The sequence below is a fragment of the Ranitomeya variabilis genome, chromosome 1 (assembly GCF_051348905.1).
Source record: "Ranitomeya variabilis isolate aRanVar5 chromosome 1, aRanVar5.hap1, whole genome shotgun sequence".
Lineage (NCBI taxonomy): Eukaryota > Metazoa > Chordata > Amphibia > Anura > Dendrobatidae > Ranitomeya > Ranitomeya variabilis.
In genome coordinates this window covers 837,026,268-837,049,618 of record NC_135232.1, presented here as the reverse complement: position 1 = coordinate 837,049,618, position 23,351 = coordinate 837,026,268, and the positions used below count along the sequence as shown (strand labels likewise).

At 46.0% G+C, this 23,351-nt stretch overlaps 1 protein-coding gene across 8 annotated transcripts in view; it reads left to right on the top strand.

Moving 5' to 3' along the window:
- WDFY3 (WD repeat and FYVE domain containing 3) overlaps positions 1-23,351 on the top strand; it is a 339,686-nt gene that overhangs the window by 61,425 nt on the left and 254,910 nt on the right. For 7 of the 8 annotated variants that reach the window (XM_077275800.1, XM_077275807.1, XM_077275803.1 and 4 more), the window contains exon 2: positions 8,329-8,444. The exons of the other annotated variant lie outside the window; for it this stretch is intronic. The gene's annotated coding sequence lies outside the window, so the exon portion shown is untranslated. The remainder of the gene's footprint in view (positions 1-8,328; positions 8,445-23,351) is intronic. 8 annotated transcript variants of the gene reach the window in all.

Here is a 23,351-nt window from a genome sequence, read left to right as displayed (position 1 = left end):
CATCGTATGTGTATTGCACCCTCTTCAGGTTAACGGAAAGATTTACATTTGGATTCAGGTCTGGGCCATTCTAAAAGTTTGATCTTCCTTTGGCGATGCCATTCTCTTGTTGACTTCAAGATTATATTTAGAGTTGTTGTCATGCTGGAAGGTGAAATTCCCCTCTATCTTCAGCTTTTTAGCAGAGGCCTAAAAGTTTTGTCGCAAAAGTGACTGATATTTGGAACTGATCATAAGTCCCTGCACCTTGACTATAGCCTCAATTTCAGCTGCCAAAAAAACAGGCCCATGATACAATGCTGCTTCCACCATGCTTCACTGTGGCTATGGTGTGCTTTTAGTGATGCACAATGTTGGCTTATAGATGCACTTTTTCTGGGGCGGCTGAGAGCTGATGTTTTTAGCCTGGGGGATTGCAGTATTTATGACCCCTTCCTAAGCTTTTAATATCAGCCCCAGCTATCTGCCCAGTCTTTCCTGGTGATTAATTATAGGTGGACCTTACATCCCTTTTTTTTTTTTTTTTTTTGGTGGAGGGGGTCCCCCATTTTAATAGCTAGTAAAGGCTAAGTTTTCAGCTGCGAGTTGATACTAATTGCCTGAGAACATCCATGAGTATTCTTCCCCCTTCCCAGGCTATAAACATCTGCCCCCAGCCATCGGCTTTCCCTTTGCTGGTTAAGAAAATTACAGCCAACGCCATTTTTTTTCAGAAAAATAACCATTTATAAATTAAATACATGTACAGAAAGCTGCACACACTGTACTAATTGCTTATGTCACCGACATATTTATATTTATCTATTTTATGTGTATATACTCTATGTAATCTATTCTATACTGTCGGGTGCCGCTGTGATTTTACTGTAAGCAACAGATGAATTGCCGACTTTTCTAAGGCCAACGGTGTGTAAAAATCGGACAGAGTAAACACGGAAAAGTGGGTGCACTACTAATGCGACAAAAATTAAGAGGGTGCTGTATCCTGCATTAAACAACTATGTAAGGATGAGAAGAAAAAAGACCATGCAATATGGCGTGCACACCTGGAATATTCAAGTATAAAGATATATAAACTTTATTACACCTAATGACAGACCATTAAAATCACATAAAAATCACAAAACAAGTGACATGCATAACATCCCTGGTGGAATGTAAGGTAATGGATACTGGTACGTAGTTAGCTACCGGAGACCAAAAGTAGTAGTGGTCCCTATTGTTATATACAGTTGTTCTAAAAAGGTAACATACCCCGGCCAAATTTTTGATTTCTTCGCCTTTTTTCAGAGAATATGAATGATAACACCAAAACTTTTTCTGCACTCATGGTTAGTGGTTGGGTGAAGCCATTTATTGTCAAACTACTGTGTTTTCTTTTTTTAAATCATAATGACAACCCAAAACATCCAAATGACCCTGATCAAAAGTTCACATACCCTGGTGATTTTAGCCTGATAAGGCCCCTTTCACACATCAGTTTTTTAAGATCAGTCGCAATCTGTCGAATTTTGAAAAAAACGGATCCGGCAACTGATGCTGCCGGATTCATTTTTCTCGTTGACTTGTATTAGCGACGGATTGCGATGGATGGCCTCACATTTCATGCGTCATTCGCCAGATCCGTCAAAAAATTGTTTGGCCAGAGACAACGGACAAAGTAATGTTTTTTGTGTAAGTCGAAAAATTGGACAGCGACGGATCCTATGCCGTACTTTCGTTTTTCTCGAATGGAAGCCTATGGGCGCCGGATCCGTCAAATGACGGAATCTGGCGACGGATTCTGTTTTTTTTTACTGAGCATGCTCCGATTTATTTAGCATCCAAAAAATTCATGGTGTAATCACAAACATGAAAACTGCAATAAGTTTGGTACTCCAACATACATTATATCAAAAGACAAAGATATCAAACCATCTCATCCTGCCATTCTACTCTTCCTTGAGGTAAAATAAAGTGCTCTGCAAACTTGTCATTTCTACGGATGAGGTCTACAACACGTGCAACCAAAATATAAAAGTTTTCCGCTTTCATCCAAACATAGTTAAAAAAAAAAACCTTCTTTGGGTTTCCTCTCAACTCCTCCATATATAACGTAGAATACACCCCACGTGCCATTCTCAGTGCAGTGATTGGGTGGATCCAAAAAACGGCGCAGATGCATGATGCGCTGTCTCTCGCTCCTTTTCCAAAACGATCGCTTCCAAATGATTCGCCTCAAAAGTAAAATCCACAAAGACCTTCCCAATGTTCGCAATCACACCTTCTATTTTTGCTACTTGCTCTACACCCTGTCAAAGATGGGGTGTAGAAACACTGTATATAAAGGTTTTCAGTAGCCATTAACGTTTGGGAGCCTCCCATTGGGTGTCTTTAAAAAAAAAAAACGGATCCATCAAGAAACGGATGAAAAAACTGATGCTACGGATCCGCTGATGTGTGAAAGGGGCCTAACGTGCACTGAAGTTGACATAAATTGGTTTGAATGGCTACTAAAGATAACATCCTCACCTGTGACCTGTTTGCTTGTAATCAGTGTGTGCATAAAAGCGGAGTGAGTTTCTGGGATCCAGACATCCCCACTTGCCTCAGGGTATGTGCACACGTCAGGATTTCTTGTAGAAATTTCCTGAAGAAAACCAGAAATATTCTGCAAGAAATCAGCATGCTTCTTTTTGCGTTTTTTTCCGCGTTTTTTTTTTTTTAGCATTTTGCAAGCGTAATTAGCTTGCAGAATGCTAAAGTTTTCCAAGCGATCTGTAGCATCGCTTGGAAAACTGATTGACAGGTTGGTCACACTTGTCAAACATAGTGTTTGACAAGTGGTGACCAACTTTTTACTATAGATGCTGCCTATGCAGCATCTATAGTAAAAGATAGAATGTTAAAAATAGTAAAAAAATAAAAAAAAAGGTTATAATCACCCTCTGATGGCCTCCGATCTCAGCGGTTGCTTTGTGTGTAGGACCTGCGATGACGTCACGGTCACATGACCGCGACGTCACGGTCACATGACCGCGACATCACCGTAACATGACCGCGACGTCATCGCAGGTCCTACACACAAAGCATCTATAGGAACGGAAGAGAGAGCGTGCACTGATGAGAGGCGGGAAGACTCCGGGGCCATCAGAATGCGAGTATATCACGATTTTTTTATTTTCTTTTTTTTAACCAATTATATGGTGCCCAGTCCGTGGAGGAAAGTCTCCCCTCCTCCACCCTGGGTACCAACCGCACATGATCTGCTTACTTCCCGCATGGTGGGCATAGCCCCATGCGGGAAGTAAGCAGATCAATGCATTCCTATGTGTGCGGAATCCCCGCGATTCCGCAAATTAATGAACATGTTGCTTTTTTTCTGCGATGCGATTTGTTCGCGGAAAAAAACGCAACATTTGCACAAGATATACGGAATACACTGAAAATAATGGGAGGCATATGTAAGCGTTTTTATAGCGAAAAAACAATCCTGAACGTGCACACCTACCATCAGGGTACGTGCACACGTTGCAGATTTGCCTGTGGAATTTTCTGTGCAGATTCTTCTCTCTTGCCAATAAACGCAGGTGCGGACTTGTCTGCCTTTTTGTAACCTAAATAAAGCTAACATACTTCAAAAAAATAAAAATTGTGATGTCATTTCTTGTCCAACCTCTTCATTTACATACTCCATTGAAGAATGTTTACACAGATAGGTAGGTAGATAGATAGATAGATAGATGGAAGATATACACTCACCGGCCACTTTATTAGGTACACCATGCTAGTAACGGGTTGGAACCCTTTTGCCTTCAGAACTGCCTCAATTCTTCGTGGCATAGATTCAACAAGGTGCTGGAAGCATTCCTCAGAGATTTTGGTCCATATTGACATGATGGCATCACACAGTTGCCGCAGATTTGTCGGCTGCACATCCCAAAGATGCTCCATACAAGGCAGGATGGATCCATTCTTTCATGTTGTTTACGCCAAATTCTGACCCTACCATCCGAATGTCGCAGCAGAAATCGAGACTCATCAGACCAAGCAACGTTTTTCCAATCTTCTACTGTCCAATTTCGATGAGCTTGTACAAATTGTAGCCTCAGTTTCCTGTTCTTAGCTGAAAGGAGTGGTACCCGGTGTGGTCTTCTGCTGCTGTAGCCCATCTGCCTCAAAGTTCGACGCACTGTGCGTTCAGAGATGCTCTTAGGCCTACCTTGGTTGTAACGGGTGGCGATTTGAGTCACTGTTGCCTTTCTATCAGCTCGAACCAGTCTGCCCATTCTCCTCTGACCTCTGGCATGAACAAGGCATTTCCGCCCACAGAACTGCCGCTCACTGGATTTTTTTTCTTTTTCGGACCATTCTCAGTAAACCCTAGAGATGGTTGTGCGTGAAAATCCCAGTAGATCAGCAGTTTCTGAAATACTCAGACCAGCCTTTCTGGCACCAACAACCATGCCACGTTCAAAGGCACTCAAATCACCTTTCTTCCCCATACTGATGCTCGGTTTGAACTGCAGGAGATTGTCTTGACCATGTCTACATGCCTAAATGCACTGAGTTGCCGCCATGTGATTGGCTGATTAGAAATTAAGTGTTAACAAGAAGTTGGACAGGTGTACCTAATAAAGTGGCCAGTGAGTGTATAGATAAATACCAAGCCCAATGTTTAGTAATAAACATAATGAAATGGTACATAGAGAGTTAAAGACACACACACAAAATCTTCTTTAGGCCGGGGTCACACTTGCGAGAAACTCGCACGAGTCTCACACCTCAGTACCCGGCACTGCCGCCGGCACTCGGGACCTGAGTGTGCGGCTGCATGTATTTCTATGTAGCTGAATGCTCCGGTCCAAGTGCCGGCGGCAGTGCTGGGTATTGAGGTGCGAGCCTCGTGCGAGTTTCTCGCAAGTGTGACCGTGGCCTTAAACGCAATATCTGTTTAATTGTAACAAAATGGAAAAAAAAATTGTGTGGGCTCCCGCGCAATTTTCAAGTCCAGTGTGGGAAAGCCAGCGACTGGGGGCCAATATTTGTAGCCTGGGAAGGGGTTAATACCCATGGAGCTTCCCTGGCTATGAATATCAGCCCACAGCTGTCTGCATAGTCTTTACTGGCTATTAAAATAGGGGGACCCCCCCCCCCAAAAAAAAAAATAAAAAAATGATGTGGGGTCCCCCTATAATTTGTAGCCAGAAAAGCTATGTAGACAGCTGTGGGCTGATATTCATAGCCTAGAGAGGGGCCATGGATATTGCCCCCCCCACCCTGGCTAGAAATACCAGCTGCCCCAGACGATGCCTGCTTACATACAGACCCGCACAAACACAGCCCCATACACACACAGCTCTGCACACACCAACGCACAGCTCCGCAGACCCCCGTTCATCCCCGCACAACTCCGCAGACCCCCGCACAGCTCCGCAGACCTCTGCGTGCGCACACACACACACACACACACACAGCCCCGCAGACACACAAACACCCGCACACACAGTCTCCGCCCACACACTCTTCCCCCTCCCGATCTGCAGGGTTTCTCGCACCCAACTCCGCAGCAAAACCGCAGATCCTGTGGTTTTGCTGCCGATTTGACTGAATCAATGGAAGTCAATGGGTGCAGAAACACTGCAGATCTGCAAAAAGAATTGACATGGTCCTTTTTTGAATCTGCTGCGTTTTCTGTGCAGATTTTTCCGCACCATTAGCACAGCATTTTTTTCCCCCCATTGATTTACATTGTACTGTAAGTCACTTGTGGATCTGCAGCGCTGCTGCACGGAATAAAAGGCTGCGAATCCGCAACACATGCACATAGCCTTAAAGTAGCAACCACAAGGCAATAGCTGCTGTAAGGCTAGGTTCACACTAGCGTATCTGTGTGCAGCATATCATCTGTATGCGGAAACGCATGCCAAATCGCATTTACACGTATGCTTATGCTGCAGGAGGGCGTCTCTATGGGCGTGTCTCAATCAGTTCCTGGACATGCGCAGTCCGAAGTTCGCAAGCGCATCAAACTCATGCGTACCCATGTCCTTGCATACCAATGCGTTCCCATAAACAGTAATGCGTTGTTTTGACGCATTCATCCGCATGCCTGCACATATTTTACGTGACAAAAAATGCAACATGTTGCGTTTGGGCACGGCAAAACAACGCATGCAGACGCACCCGCATGCAAACTGATGCCAACCCATGTCCCTGCGTACACAATGTTAAATATAGGTATGATGCATGCTGATCTATGCGGAGCTGTACGCTGCGCACAGATACACCAATGTGAACCCGGCCTAAGTAAATTAAAGCTAACCGCATGGGATTAGCATAGAACTTAGTTAACATCTAGTTAATACAAGACCTAGTTTCCATGAGATAACCATTAAACAAGCACAATCCAAATAGAATGCTAAAATGGCAAATCAAGCAAATACAACCTCAGAAATGTTGAAGATAACCCATATGTGTTGTGGTAATTGCAGGAAAGCAGCAAAGGCTTCCTATCTAACGGTAGAGCGGTAGATATAGAATAAGGAGCCTTACTAAGGGCTTTAAGGTTGGTCTCTAAGAAAGTGCCCACGTGCATGGCTACCCTGCCGGGGGAGGAAGGCCATTCCCACGTGTATCGCTGCTCTTACAGCTTCGTCAGGGAACACATACTGTATGGGTTACCTTCAACATTGCTGCATATACACATTAAGAACCACTACTACTTTTGGTCTCCAGTATCACCAGGGGATGTTATGTATGTCACTTGTGTGTGTGAATTTTATGTGGTTTTAATGGTCTGTCATAAAGTGTAATAAAGTTTATATATCTTTTATACTTGAATATTCCAAGTGTGTGTGCCCAATATTGCATGGTCTGTTTTCTTCTTATCGTTAAAAATCGGACAGCGCTCGAATGGTCCGAGTGCTGTGATTTATTTTATTTTTTTTGCACCCATTGACTTCTATTGCCGAATGCAATCCGATTACAATCACAGCATTCTGCATTTTACCTTATATTTTTCCAGTCCGATCGTGATCCGAGCTGGAGACAAAATCACAGATGGACACATAATCATAGATAGATTAACGATGGTCCAAATGCAATCTGATTTTTAAGTAGGAATGAGTCCTAATCAGTATAATGGCGCCAACAGTGTCAGTAGTTTACTGAGCACAATACTGCTGACAGACTCGCTTTAAAGGTTTAAAAAAATTCTGAAATTATTCTATATAGATAGATAGATAATGCTTTGTGCAAAAAGAAAAAAAAGAGCATGAACCGCACATCCCAAAATAATACATTGATCTAAAGACGCTAGGCAAAAATTTATATACTGAACATGAGGTTTTCAGTTTAACATTCTGATCAGACTGTATGAAGCCCACTGCCACTTCACGGCAAGCCTCGTAGTGGGTCCTAACGCCCTAATGGAGCGGAGCCGTGCGGCGACCACTGCTGCAGCGGCCATGCACCAGCAGGGCGGACGGCCTGTTGCCCCACAGCACCCATGCTGCAAGACTGAGCCCCCATGACTCCAGACCGCGCCGCCCCAACAGCACACAGCCACAGCAACAATGGCCGCCACACAGCACCAGCACCAAAATGAAAAGGAGCATTTAAACTCCCCTTCCTCCAGCTCTTCAGTGAGAGCCAAAATGGGCTAGACCCCTTACTTTGCAGTCTCCTGCTAATTAAAATCACCTGAGCCAAATGGGAGGAGTGCTGGTCCAAAAAAGAGACAAGAACATGCTTTGTGCAAAAAGAAAAATAAAGAGCATGAACCGCACATCCCAAAATCATATGTTGATCTAAAGCCGCTAGGCAAAAATTTAAATACTGAACATGAGGTTTTCAGTTTAACATTCTGATCAGACTGTATGAAGCCCACTGCCCCTTCACGGCAAACCTCGTAGTGGGTCCTAACGCCCTAACGGAGCGGAGCCGTGCGGCGACCACCGCCGCAGCAGCGATGCACCAGCAGGGCGGACGGCCTGTTGCCCCACAGCACCCGTGCTGCAAGACTGAGCCCCCATGACTCCAGACAGCGCCGCCCCACCAGCACAAAGCCACAGCAACAATGGCCGCCACACAGCACACAGATAGATAATATACAGAGAATTATTGATATTCTCTTCACTCTTTAGCTCTGTGATCCTTTCACCAATGCACTGCCTCGGTTTATTTTTACTTTTTTTGTTTATATAATTCGGGCTAAATATCATTTTTGCTTTGGCTTTGCTTTGCATTCATGATGGGAATGATATCTGCATCTTTTACTGTCCATTGATGTGCAAAATCCTGTTTTGATGTGATCCTCTTCTCATGGTCCTCCATTTTCATTTACAGGGGTCACAGGCAAAAAATGAATTGACAACCTCTTTGGAACTACTCCATTATGATGCGGCAGTGCTGGCTACCGTGTTCTGGATAGAAGCGATCTTGCTTCAGTTATAATATCCAAGGTCAGTGCTGTTTCATTGACATTCTTTCTTTCCTGTGTTATGTGTGAGATCTAAGCCGTAGGAATTGTTACATTATGTGCGGCCACGTGCCTAATCTATATGTATCTGCTTAACCTTTTTGGCCTTTTAATGTTAGGCAGAAAAATGATTCAGATATATAATTTTTCTTTCTAATTCTGTTGCTTACCCTGACAAGTGGCACCTTAAGTGTTGGGCAACTTCTCATCACCTCCGTAGAATTACCAATAACATTTATCTGGGCCAGACAACTTTGCTGATAACAATTTGGTTGCACTAAAGGCCCCGTCTCACTAAGCGATTTACCAACGATCACGACCAGCGATACGACCTGGCCGTGATCGTTGGTAAGTCGCTGTGTGGTCGCTGGGGAGCTGTCACACAGACAGCTCTCCCCAGCGACCAACGATCAGGGGAACGACTTCGGCATCGTTGAAACTGTCTTCAACGATGCCGAAGTCCCCCTGCAGCACCCGGGTAACCAGGGTAAACATCGGGTTACTAAGCGCAGGGCCGCGCTTAGTAACCCGATGTTTACCCTGGTTACCAAAAAAAACAAACACTACATACTCGCCTTTCGGTGTCCAGGTCCCTTGCCGTCTGCTTCCTGCTCTGACTGAGATCCGGCCGTACAGTGAGAGCAGAGCGCAGCGGTGACGTCACTGCTGTGCTCTCACTTCTCACTGTACGGCCGGCAGTCAGTGAGAGCAGGAAGCAGACGGCAAGGGACCTGACGGACATCAGATGGTCAGTATGTACTGTTTGTTTTTTTTTACATTTACGCTGGTAACCAGGGTAAACATCGGGTTACTAAGCGCGGCCCTGCGCTTAGTAACCCGATGTTTACCCTGGTTACCAGTGAAGACATCGCTGGATCGGTGTCACACACACCGATTCAGCGATGTCAGCGGGGCCTCAACGACCAAAAAAATGTCCAGGCCATTCCGACACGACCAGCGATCTCGCAGCAGGGGCCTGATCGCTGGTACGTGTCACACATAGCGAGATCGCTATGGAGGTCGCTGTTGCGTCACAAAACTTGTGACTCAGCAGCGATCTCGCTAGCGATCTCGCTATGTGAGACGGGGGCTTAAGTTGTTTTTCACCTGTCAGATAACTGTTCCTTCACCCAAATCTCACTGCCATCGTTGTTACCCTCCTTTCCTTTGAGTTGCAGTCTGTGTGCATCTACTCTCCCTCCAACCGGCTGTCATTTACCGCCCCCCAGGGCCAGCCGCCACCTTCTTCAACCACTTCACCACCTGGCTACTTCATTTCCTCCTGGCTGACATCTCCACTATCATCATAGGCGACTTCAGTATCCCCATTGATACTTCCCTCTCAGCTGTCAGTAAACTTCTATCTTTCACTTCAACATTCGGCATCCCTCGATGGTCTTCTGCAGCCACTCATAAAGATGGTCACACACTGGACCTTATTTTCACCTTCCTCTGCTCCCTATCTAATCTCTCTCTCTTTCTGACCGCAACCTACTTACATTCTCTTCCCTTTCCTCTCCAGAATAATAAAGTTGTCACAGACATTTCCATGCAGAAACGTAAAGTATCATAGTAAAATCAAAGAAGAACAATTCCTATGAGTATCATCTGCATGTATGTTAGGACTAAAATAGGGAAAACTGCCAAACACCATATATAGCAAACATCACACAAAAGAGATGCAGTCAGCAAGTCCCATAAAATGTATAAATTTATTAAATATATAGTACATTACAATAAATAACATAAATGGACAACAAAGGTAAAGCAATATGTGGCGGTGCAAGTAGCCCAAGGACTACACGGCGCCCCCTGAGGAAGGAGCTTGTTGCTCCGAAACGCGCGTTGGGGTGGACTACTGGCCTCTCACTGCATCCCATACAAGGTAAATCTCGGATATACTTAGGTTTCAGGCCATGTTCTAGTGCGGTGCCACTGAGCTATGATATATGTTGATCCTGCGGTGTTATATGAACATTGGTCTTGTATTTGTTACATTATTGTTATGGCTATGCAGTGATGGGACCGTGTAGTCCTTGGGCTACTTGCACCGCCACATATTGCTTTACCTTTGTCCTTTGTTGTCCATTTATCGGTTATTTATTGTAATGTACTATATATTTAATACATTTATACATTTTATGGGACTTGCTGACTGCATCTCTTTTGTGTGATGTTTGCCTTTCCTCTCCAGGTGCACAATGCCCACTCCACAAGCTTGCATACCCTCGCAGAAATCTTAAACGCCTCGATCCACACTCACTCTCTGAATCCCTTCTCCCTCTTACAGACATAAGTTCCTTACTAGGGTTGATGGAATAGCTTTGAATAAGTGCTTATCCAAATAGCTATAGCGCTTCCTAGAGCGCTCCCAATAATCAGATGTTCGGCGCCACAGCTGTATGTGTCACGGCAAACAGCCTCTCCTGCATGTGTTGTGACTGTCACACAGCCGCGACACATGCAGCTGCGGCGCCGAACATCTGATTATCGAGAGCGCTCCAGGTATCCAGGTTACCGAGGCAGCTATTCGGGAAGTTCTATAGCACTTATCTAAAGCTATTCCATCAACCCTATTCCTTAGACAATACGAACGCTGCTGCCGCTTTATAGAACACTACAATAGCTGTAGCTCTCAAAACGGTCGCCCCCCCCCCCCCCCCTTCATGCATACCAAAGCTTGCAAAATCAACAGGCAACCCTTCAAACCGGCCTGACCAAAGAACTGAGGCGGTATTCCCGGGTTGCTGAGTGGAGATGGAAAGGATTCCACTCCAACGAGCACTACTTTCAAGGCCACACTCACTTCAGCAATACAAATTAGTTCTCCTCTCTCATATCCTCACAACCCTAAAGAGTAATTCAACACTTTCAATTCTCTCCTCCGTCCCCAGCACCTCCTCCTTCTGCACTCATCTCAGCAGAATACTTTGCCTCATTATTCAAGCAGAATATTGATAACACTAGATGGCAGCCCGATTCTAAAGAATCGGGAGTCTAGAATCCATATATACTTTATTTATTCAAATGTAAGAATAATACAATTAATAAATAATAGTAAGAAAGAACAAAAAATGGCTGCACTCACCAGCTCTTGACAATTCTTGTTATTTAAGGTACAGTTACACAGGATCCATGAACATGCTTATGAGGGGAGTGATGAAAGACATCAGACAACAACTTTGCGTGTTGTGGCAAATGCCACAACAACGGTTCTTTGCTTAAGAACAATAATGTAAATAATAAATAATATGTATCAATAACTATGTATATTGGTATGTTCTTTCTTGGCACAAATTGCAGGAAGTAGTATTCTAGGCAATTATATATTAGATGGGCATTTCCTGAAGGAAATACATGGTGCTTGAACAGCGCTACCAGCTTTACAGCAGCACTTTTCACACACGGGACTGGGGGGCGCGCTTACTTTTGCACCCGGGGCCGGGGGCGCGCTTACTTTTGCACCCGGGGGCGCACTTACTTTTGCACCCGGAGGCACACTTACTTTTGCACCCGGGGGCGCACTTACTTTTGCACCCGGGGGCGCACTTACTTTTGCACCCGGGGGCGCACTTACTTTTGCACCCGGGGGCGCACTTACTTTTGCACCCGGGGGCGCACTTACTTTTGCACCCGGGGGCGCACTTACTTTTGCACCCGGGGGCGCACTTTTGCACCCGGGGGCGCACTTACTTTTGCACCCGGGGGCGCACTTACTTTTGGGGCCGCACTTACTTTTGGTGGGCGGGGCTCCTCGGCCTCCGATTTGGTTGGTGGGGCCCCTCGGCCTCCGATTTGGTGGGCGGGGACCCTCGGCCTCCGATTTGGTGGGCGGGGACCCTCGGCCTCCGATTTGGTGGGTGGGGCCCGTCGGCCTCCGATTTGGATGGTGTGGACCCTCGGCCTCCGATTTGGTGGGTGGGGCCCCTCGGCCTCCGATGTGGTGGTCGGGGCCCCTCGGCCTCCGCTGTGGTGGTCGGGGCCCCTCGGCCTCCGCTTTGGTGGGCGGGACCGGGCCCCTCGGCCTCTGCTTTGGTGGGCGGGGCCGCTCGGCCTTCGATTTGGTGGGCGGGGCCCCTCGGCCTCCGATTTGGTTGGCGGGGCCCCTCGGCCTCCGATTTGGTTGGCGGGGCCCCTCGGCCTCCGATTTGGTTGGCGGGGCCCCTCGGCCTCCGATTTGGTGTGTGCTCTGCCTGGGGCCACTGTGCTCTGCCTGGGGCCCCATATGCTGCCTGGGGCCCCTGTGCTCTGCCTGGGGCCCCTGTGCTCTGCCTGGGGCCCCTGTGCTCTGCCTGGGGCCCCTGTGCTCTGCCTGGGGCCCCTGTGCTCTGCCTGGGGCCCCTGTGCTCTGCCTGGGGCCCCATGTTCTGCCTGGGGCCACTGTGCTCTGCCTGGGGCCCCATAAGCTGCCTGGGGCCCCTGTGCTCTGCCTGGGACCACTGTGCTCTGCCTGGGGCCCCATATGCTGCCTGGGGCCCCTGTGCTCTGCCTGGGGCCACTGTGCTCTGCCTGGGGCCCCATATGCTGCCTGGGGCCACTGTGCTCTGCCTGGGCCCCATATGCTGCCTGGGGCCCCTGTGCTCTGCCTGGGGCCCCATATGCTGCCTGGGGCCCCTGTGCTCTGCCTGGGGCCCCTGTGCTCTGCCTGGGGCCCCATGTTCTGCCTGGGGCCACTGTGCTCTGCCTGGGGCCCCATAAGCTGCCTGGGGCCCCTGTGCTCTGCCTGGGACCACTGTGCTCTGCCTGGGGCCCCATATGCTGCCTGGGGCCACTGTGCTCTGCCTGGGGCCACTGTGCTCTGCCTGGGGCCCCATATGCTGCCTGGGGCCACTGTGCTCTGCCTGGGCCCCATATGCTGCCTGGGGCCCCTGTGCTCTGCCTGGGGCCCCATATGCTGCCTGGGGCCCCTGTGCTCTGCCTGGGGCCCCTGTGCTCTGCCTGGGGCCCCTGTGCTCTGCCTGGGGCCCCATGTTCTGCCTGGGGCCCCTGTGCTCTGCCTGGGGCCACTGTGCTCTGCCTGGGGCCCCATATGCTGCCTGGGGCCCCTGTGCTCTGCCTGGGGCCCCATATGCTGCCTGGGGCCCCATATGCTGCCTGGGGCCCCTGTGCTCTGCCTGGGGCCCCATATTCTGCCTGGGGCCCCTGTGCTCTGCCTGGGGCCCCTGTGCTCTGCCTGGGGCCACTGTGCTCTGCCTGGGGCCTTTGTGCTCTGCCTGGGGCCCCTGTGCGCTGCCTGGGGCCCCATATGCTGCCTGGGGCCCCTGTGCTCTGCCTGGGGCCACTGTGCTCTGCCTGGGGCCCCATAGGCTGCCTGGGGCCCCTGTGCTCTGCCTGGGACCACTGTGCTCTGCCTGGGGCCCCATATGCTGCCTGGGGCCCCTGTGCTCTGCCTGGGTGTAGGACACTGGTGACGTCACTTAGCTCCGGACATTAGCTCCGGACATTAGCTCCGGACATTAGCTCCGGACATTAGCTCCGGACATTAGCTCCGGACATTAGCTCCGGACAAAGCCACGGAAGTTGGCACAAATTGCAGGAAGTAGTATTCTAGGCAATTATATATTAGATCAGAGAAAGCTTTGGCTTACAACCCCTACAGCCATTCCTCCAAACTACTCAGCCCTCCTGCTCCAAAACCAACTTCTCCACCATTACAGAAGGTCAACTTTCCGCTCTACTCTCAAGATCACATCTCCCCACCTGTGCACTTGACCTGATCCCATCCCACCTCATCGCAAACCTCACCAGTCTTCATCCCAACCCTAACCCATCTCTTCAACCTACCACTTACAACTGGTGTTTTCCCCTCATGCTTCAAACACGCCTCAATCACACCCATCCTCAAAAAGCCCTCTCTCGACCCATCCTCCGTTTCTAGCTATCGCCCTATATCACTTCTCCCCTGTGTCTCAAAACTACTTGAACAACACGTCCATTTTGAAAAACAGAAACGGTCTATGATGAAAACATGGTTTTCTTTAGTACATCTCTGTTGTATAGAATACTGGCATTTTTTAAACATGTCATGCAGTTCATTTTAAAATGCAAATGTACTTGACTTGGTGTATGGAATTTCTCTAAATGACTTATGATGGTGCCCTATGCTACTACTGAATGTTCAAAATGTGCACAACATAAACAGTATGCGTGTTGGTGTGATTTTGTTGAAATGATTTTTGTACTGAAAGATCATCTTTCTTTGTTGTACATTGTGCTGTATAAACAGGAGATGTGCTACTGTGAGCAATAATATTCGATGTGCAGAGAACGATCATATTAACGATTGTGCTGTGCACATGGAAATGCAGTTTGCCTGTCTGAGGCCAGCGTCACACATGCGAGTTTTACGGACGTAAGAGCGCAGAAACTACATGCGTAAAACTCGCATAACATACGGCACAATGCTTCTCAATGGGTCTCGTCCTATCAGCCGTATATTACGGATCCGTAATATACGGCGTTCTACGGCCGCAGAAAATCGCAGCGTGCAGCGTTTTTCAGCGTATTGCGCAAATAATACGCCAATGAAAGTCTATGGGGGCGAGAAAAATACGGATTCCACACGGACCAGCAGTGTGACTTGCGAGAAATACGCAGCGGTGTTAGTGAAAAGTCGGAAATTCAATTGCCGGCTTTTCATTTCTCCTGCCTAAACCCGACAGGATATGAGACATGGTTTACATACAGTAAACCATCTCATATCCCCTTTTTTTTTTGCATATTCCACACTACTAATGTTAGTAGTGTGTATGTGCAAAATTTCAGCGCTGTAGCTGCTAAAATAAAGGGTTAAATGGCGGAAAAAATTGGCGTGGGCTCCCGCGCAATTTTCTCCGCCAGAGTGGTAAAGCCAGTGACTGACGGCAGATATTAATAGCCTAGAGAGGGTCCATGGTTATTGGCCCCCCCCTGGCTAAAAACATCTGCCCCCAGCCACCCCAGAAAAGGCACATCTGGAAGATGCGCCTATTCTGGCACTTGGCCTCTCTCTTCCCACTCCCGTGTAGCGGTGGGATATGGGGTAATGAAGGGTTAATGCCACCTTGCTATTGTAAGGTGACATTAAGCCAGATTAATAATGGAGAGGCGTCAATTATGACACCTATCCATTATTAATCCAATTGTTTGAAAGGGTTAAAAAACACACACACACACACATGATTTAAAAGTATTTTAATGAAATAAACACAGCGGTGGTTTTAATATTTTATTGCTCTCTCAATCCATTTGCAGACCCTCGCTTGGCAAAACAATAAACGCACAAGATACATACCTTCTGCTGACCCGTCACGTCCCACGAGGTAATCTATCTGAAGGGGTTAAAATAATTTACAAGCAGGAGCCCTGCAAATGCAGCTGTGCTTGTAATTCCCCGGCGAATGAAGGAAATGTAGGTCATTGACCTACATTTCCTTCAGTCGCGGTGATGCGCCCCCTGGTGGATGTCCTCATATGACCTGGAGCTTGGGAAAAAGTTCCCAGGCTGCAGTTCATGAGAACATCCGGCAGGGGCGCATCACCGTGACTGAAGGAAATGTAGGTCAATGACCTACATTTCCTTCATTCGTAGTAAATATAAATACAGACTATATATATATATATATATATATATATATATATATATATATATATATATATATATATATATATATATATATATATACATACATACATACATACATACATACATACATACATACATACATACATACATACATACATACATACATACATACACTCACCGGCCACTTTATTAGGTACACCATGCTAGTAACGGGTTGGACCCCCTTTTGCCTTCAGAACTGCCTCAATTCTTCGTGGCATAGATTCAACAAGGTGCTGGAAGCATTCCTCAGAGATTTTGGTCCATATTGACATGATGGCATCACACAGTTGCCGCAGATTTGTCGGCTGCACATCCCAAAGATGCTCCATACAAGGCAGGATGGATCCATGCTTTCATGTTGTTTACGCCAAATTCTGACCTTACCATCCGAATGTCGCAGCAGAAATCGAGACTCATCAGACCAAGCAACGTTTTTCCAATCTTCTACTGTCCAATTTCGATGAGCTTGTACAAATTGTAGCCTCAGTTTCCTGTTCTTAGCTGAAAGGAGTGGTACCCGGTGTGGTCTTCTGCTGCTGTAGCCCATCTGCCTCAAAGTTCGACGCACTGTGCGTTCAGAGATGCTCTTAGGCCTACCTTGGTTGTAACGGGTGGCGATTTGAGTCACTGTTGCCTTTCTATCAGCTTGAACCAGTCTGCCCATTCTCCTCTGACCTCTGGCATCAACAAGGCATTTCCGCCCACAGAACTGCCGCTCACTGGATTTTTTTTCTTTTTCGGACCATTCTCTGTAAACCCTAGAGATGGTTGTGCGTGAAAATCCCAGTAGATCAGCAGTTTCTGAAATCCTCAGACCAGCCCTTCTGGCACCAACAACCATGCCACGTTCAAAGGCACTCAAATCACCTTTCTTCCCCATACTGATGCTCGGTTTGAACTGCAGGAGATTGTCTTGACCATGTCTACATGCCTAAATGCACTGAGTTGCCGCCATGTGATTGGCTGATTAGAAATTAAGTGTTAACAAGAAGTTGGACAGGTGTACCTAATAAAGTGGCCGGTGAGTGTGTATATATATATATATATATATACTGTATATATGTTTTCCCGAACATTTGAGCACATAAATCCATTAGATGTCGGTTTTGCAAGCCTGCGAGAAAATCTCGCAGTACGGATGCCATACGGATTACATACGGAGGATGCCATGCGCTAAATACGCTGACACACCCTGACTACGGTTCACTATTTTGGGAACATTTCTCCGTATTACGGCCGTAAAAAACGGACCGTATTGTCTTACGCCGAGTGTGACGCCGGCCTGAAAATGCAGCTGATTGTTTAATACCTGCGATCGGTCATTGTAAGTGCACCCTAAACTGTTCATGTTTTAGGCTAATTTATCATTTGGTGTGGTTAGATCTACTATTGTATTTGTTCTTTGAGGTATAATTACATGGTCAATACACTCAAGGACACAAGCAGAAGCATAGAATCTACTTTACAAATCCTACGCGTCTGTTTTCCAATGTATATACGGTACATCAAGCCGTAGCAATAAATCTTTTGAAAATGTGTCTGTCCTTGACTTCACCTTGCAATACATTGTGGTAGACGTCCCCTCTAAGCTGGGCTGCAAAGTGTATTAAATTGAATTGTGGCAAGGAAGAAACATGTGAGCTCTGTACAATAGATTGCAGGTAAGCTGCTCCTTCCATGAGGCCTAAACCTAGTTGACTTGCATCACTAGCAGTGTGATCTTCCCTATTATATTGTGGAAAACAAAGATTTAGCGGTGTAGCGTCTATTATATTTGTGTGTTCAAAGAAAGGATTGAAGCTTTCACTGTGCGATCCCCTGTGTGTTTATCTTTGGCGATGAAACCTGTCATCTCTCCAGTGGTTTCTACTTGGTAGAGGTAGCGAAACCATGCCAACTGACTAGTCGTGTCTGTAAGATGGGGTGTGTGTGTGATATGTATACATACACACATATATACAGCTGGTGAAATAAGTATTTAACAAATTTCACCAATTTTCTCAGTCAATATATTTCTAGAAGTGATTTTCACATATGAAATTTCCCACCCATTCAATCCACACAGAGAAAGAAGTCAAACCATAGATGTCCATAAAGAGGTTGTCCACTACTTTTTCATTGAGATAGGTCATCAATGTCTGTTTGGCTGGTGTCTGACATCCGGCACCCCTGCCGATCAGCTGTTATCAGTGTCGTTCGTAAGTACTCATTGTGGAGCCTCGTCTGATGGTGGCCACACAGGGTTCTACACGTCTACCTCTTATTGATTTGAATAGGAGACAGAGGTGCAGTACACTGCTGCGGCTACTACAAGGAGACGGCCAGCTGCACAAGTGAGTACTTCCAGCTGCCAACACCGAAAACAGTTACGGCAATCGGCATGGAAGCCGGGTGTCTTGCTCTCGCTGATCAGACATTAAAAAAAAAATCAGACTTGCACATATTTGGTATCGCCGCTTTCAGAACTGCCCGATCTATCAATTAAAAAAAAAAAAAATTAACCCGATCGCTGAACGACGTAACAAGAAAAAAAGTAAAACAACCAGAATTATGTTTTTTGGTTTTTTTTTGGGTGGGTGGTGGTGGTGGGGGGTGGGGGGGAATGCTACAGTGCATTAAAATGCAATAATGGGCGATGAAAAACATATCTGCACCAAAATGATATCATTAAAAACGTCAGCTCGGCGCGCAAAAAATTAACCCTTGCCCAACCCCAGATCACAAAAAATGGAGTTTTAACAAACTTTTGGAATTTTTTTTTTCCACCTCTTAAGTAAAAAAGAACCTACACATGTTTGGTGTCTATGATCTTGATCTCGTAATGACCTGGAGAATTTTAGTGGCAGGTTAGTTTTAGCATTTAGTGAACATGGTAAAAAAAAATATAAAGATTCTGGGTGACCAGTGTCACTGTGTGGTAATAATTCTGGAACGCTTCAACAGATCACACTGATGCTGAGGCTGGTATTTCATGACATATTGTACTTCATGTTAGTGGTAAATTTTGTTTGATATGACTTGCGTTTATTTGTGAAAATATCTGAAATTTGGAGAAAATTTTGCAATTTTCAAACTTTTAATTAACCTCTTCATGACCGGAGGTATTTTCGTGGTTTGAAAAAAAAAAAAAAATTTCTAACGTTTGTTAAAACTCCATTTTTCGTGATCTCGGGTTAGGCCAGGGCTTATTTTTTGATCCATACGCCCATGATAGATGAACATTTAAATTGGGACAATTAGTACCTATAGGACCGGAGTCCATCTGAATATATATTAGTGTCCCCTTATGCTAAACTGACCTGAGCCAAATTTTTAATTATCCTTTAGTAGTTAATTTTTAGCTCTTTAAGTGGGGATTATTTGCCTTTGGCAATTTGTAACTTGGGCGAGGACAAAATCTGTGTATGGGCTTGACATCGGCTGCCCAGTGGTCAGTCTGACATATACAAAGCTGATATAACAAAAGTGAGCACACTGATTATTTAATCGCCTGTATGAACATATGATAGTACCAGTCACAGAGCCTTCTGTTAATCCCTTGGTTCACCAGGGAGCCTCCATGCAAGACATGGCCTATCATCACGTCCGGTTTCATATTGACGCGCAGTCAGCGTATCAGACACTCAGAGCTGGACGCACTGCTCTCATGTGTATAGTGACATGCTGAGTTACGACCCCTTCCTCTGTGGACCGACAGATGACGTACAATATATAATCTTATTCAAGAAGGAGACTTCCCCTTAGAATTTCCAATGCTTTATTAGTACCACATTATAAAAAAAACAATAATAAAATCAGAGCAATTGATTTATTCATGGGGACAAAATAATATTTATGTATGGATCTTTATTATAATGCAGCAATATAATTAATATACGATCTGTACAATGACTGAACAGGCGCGCCCTTCATTGTACGTCGTCTGTTGGTCCAAAGAGGAAGGCGGCATGACCAAGCGCCTCACTATACAGGAAACTCTACACGTGACCTCAGTGCCTTCAGCTTTCAGTGTTGCGTGGAGGCTCCCTGGAGATCCAAGTCCCTGGAGATCCAAGTGATTAACAGAAGGTTCTGTGTCGGCTATTGTCAGGGGTCTCAAACAGGCGGGCCGCATGCAAGCGCTATTGTGCGGCCATCGGGCCCCTGAGACAGACGCGTCCAGCGAGCCAGAGGCCGCCATAAGCTCTTCTTATTTTTTTTCTTTTTTAAACTTAATGTGCATCCTTGGACACATTCAATTGAAATGATGCGTTTTGCGCAGAGACCACTCTGCACCGCAATACCAATACCTGCCACTGGCTACTGAGACCATCCAGTGCAGACACATACGGCGTCATTGCTGTGGAGCAGTAATGGTACGTGCCCACGATCGGGAACTTCTGCTCGTTTGACGCTGCGCCTTTATGCAGTATCAGACTCGCATTGGCCAGATGTTACAGCATAGTGGATAGGATGTCTAGAAATCCCATCCACTATACGTCCATAGTCACCTGCGGATTGCCCGTGGACACTGACATGAGGTGCGTCTTCCAAGACTGCAGCATGTCAATTTTTCTTGCAAAGACGCAAGTCTCCGCAACAGAAATGCAATCAGTAGAAATGTATTGGACTCGGTGAATCCGCACGGTTCAGTGATCACATGAGGATTTACCTGTGTTCAATAGAAGGCAGCATATTGGACGGAGCGAAAATACACTGCATCCAAAACGCTGCTACTTCCGGATTGTGGGAACATACCATAAGAGGATGCTGTTTGCCGAGGAAGTTAGGTCAGGTGAGATTTTTTTTTTTTGCGTATGTAGAGAGCAGTAGAATGGGGGACATTTCTACAAGAAGGGGACAAGAATGGGTACATTACTATAAGATGGCACCAGGATGGGGACATTATTACAGGACAGGGGACTATTATTACATGTTGCGGAATCTTACAGGCTGAGGGACATTATTAGAGGACGGGGCATTATTACAGGACAGGGGGCATTATTACAAGATTTTGACTTCATTACAGGACGGGGGACTTTATTGCATTGTTTCAGGCTTGGGGACATTGTTACAGGACAGGGGACAACATTACAGGATTGGGGATATTATAATAGGACTGGAGACCTTATGAAAGGATTGGGGCCAAAATTACCAAAACTGTAAAACTAAAAAAAAAAAAAAAAAAAAAAGTCTTCTAGAAAAGTAATAGTATCACTGAAAACGTCATCTTCTCATTCATAGAGCATGATTCTTCATATTCATTTTTTTTCTATGTGCGGCCCACTTACCCAACTGCACTTGAGACCCTTGTGCTATGTATTATAGCTTCTGAGCCCGCCCTAAAGTCCCTGACATGCTATCTGTTATGGGATGTTAAAGGGTTAAACCCAACAAAATGTTTCTCTGCCGCACTCCTTTATTAGTGATGAGGGAACATTGCTGATAAGGTGTTACCCAAGCATGCACCTCTGCTAACCGAGTGTCTTTGGCTTGCTTGAAAAATACCGGTATGTTTGAGTCCCTGCGGTTGCTTGTCTCGCGAGCATTGTCTGCTTGTTGGGCAATCCCTGCATGTGTTGCAGCTGTCGAAACATTTTGTTTGAGCTGCATAGGTGAAAGTTAACTATAATATTTTTAGTGTTTTTTTTTTTTTCCCCATTAGATGCTTAGAATGGCCAGAAATGGCAAATTTTCCATAATCCCTTACAGGCTAGACAATACTGCAGTCCATTAATACAGTACAGGTCACAGTAAATGGCAGCCTGCTGAATAATGCTGTGGGTAAATCCAAGGGATTGAACAATTTCCCCCGGCCCTTGCAAGTATTCCTTAGAATTCCCTCTTGGTTACTGAAATCCATTCTCATGCTAATATTATACTGAAGAACTGATATTTTATACAATTCCATTCAATATTAGAAATGATCCTTTTTTATCCCATAGTATAAAATGCGAATTGTTTGTTTGGTCGAGCAGTGGCCTCCCTGTCCAGACTGGAGGATTATGTATGGTGTGTTAACATGATAATAATAATTGGCATATCGGATAGAATGGCTAGGTAATCTTATTACTGTAGGGTATGAACTTTTTGTCTTCTGGCCAAATGTGTAATGTGATTGAAGCATGGAATTGTAAATGTAATTCCGATCTACTTCTGGAATGACTGTGTAGGCCCGAAAGAAGAAAGCTTCTTTGGGATGAGTGCACCATACAACTGAATACAAAAAGCTTTGTCCTAGCACAGACTGGAAAATGAAATGGAAAACTGAACTGATTGCTCCTTACAAAAATGTCTTAAAAAATAAATTTAACAAAAAAAAATCTGATTAAAACTTTTTTTTTCTTCAATTTTTACCATCTGAATTTAATAAACAAACCAAAAAACCCCAGAAATGTTACAGTCCTTACACTGGCCTCTAGGCGTTATACTGGAGATTCAAACTTCCTGATCTTTTCATAGGATTTTTCAGTAGACTCATTATCATCAGGCAGAATTATGATAAAAGATAACACCTTGTAGTGCAGCGGTGTTCACACAGTGCGTTAGAGAGGTAGTGACCGAAGAGAGTTGAACATAAAACGTCTTTATTTCCAAAAACTCACAAAGTAAAGTAAGTGTTGTAGGATGCCTGCCGTAAAATAGCTCAAAGGGTGAGAATCAAGATGAAGTTGCAATACCTCGCAGACGGCAAACCTTAAATAACATGTACCAATCCCTCTCGTCCTTGGAGACCACTTTTTTTTTTTTAGCTTGGATTGAAGGCTTTACCCTTCAACTAATCTATCGGTCTGAGGATGGTACACCGACGTGCACAATTGTTTTATCCGGAGCATCTTAAAGGGAACCTGTCACCCCCAAAATGGAAGATGAGCTCAGCCCACCGGCATCAGGGGCTTATCTACAGCATTCTGTAATGCTGTAGATAAGCCCTTGATGTATCCTGAAAGATGAGAAAAAGAGGTTAGATTATACTCACCTGGGCGTCCGGTCCGATGGGCGTCGCGGTCCGGTCCGGGGCCTCCCATCTTCTTACGATGATGTCCTCTTCTTGTCTTCAGGCTGCGGCTCCGGGGCAGGCGTACTTTGTCTGCCCTGTTGAGGGCAAGGCAAAATACTGCAGTGCGCAGGCGCCAGGAAAGGTCAGAGAGGCCTGGCGCCTGCGCACTGCAGTATTTTGCCTTGCCCTCAACAGGGCAGACAAAGTACGCCTGCGCCGGAGCCGCAGCGTGAAGACCAGAAGAGGACGTCATCCTATGAAGATAGGAGGCCCCGGACCGGACCGCAACGCCCATCGGATCGGAC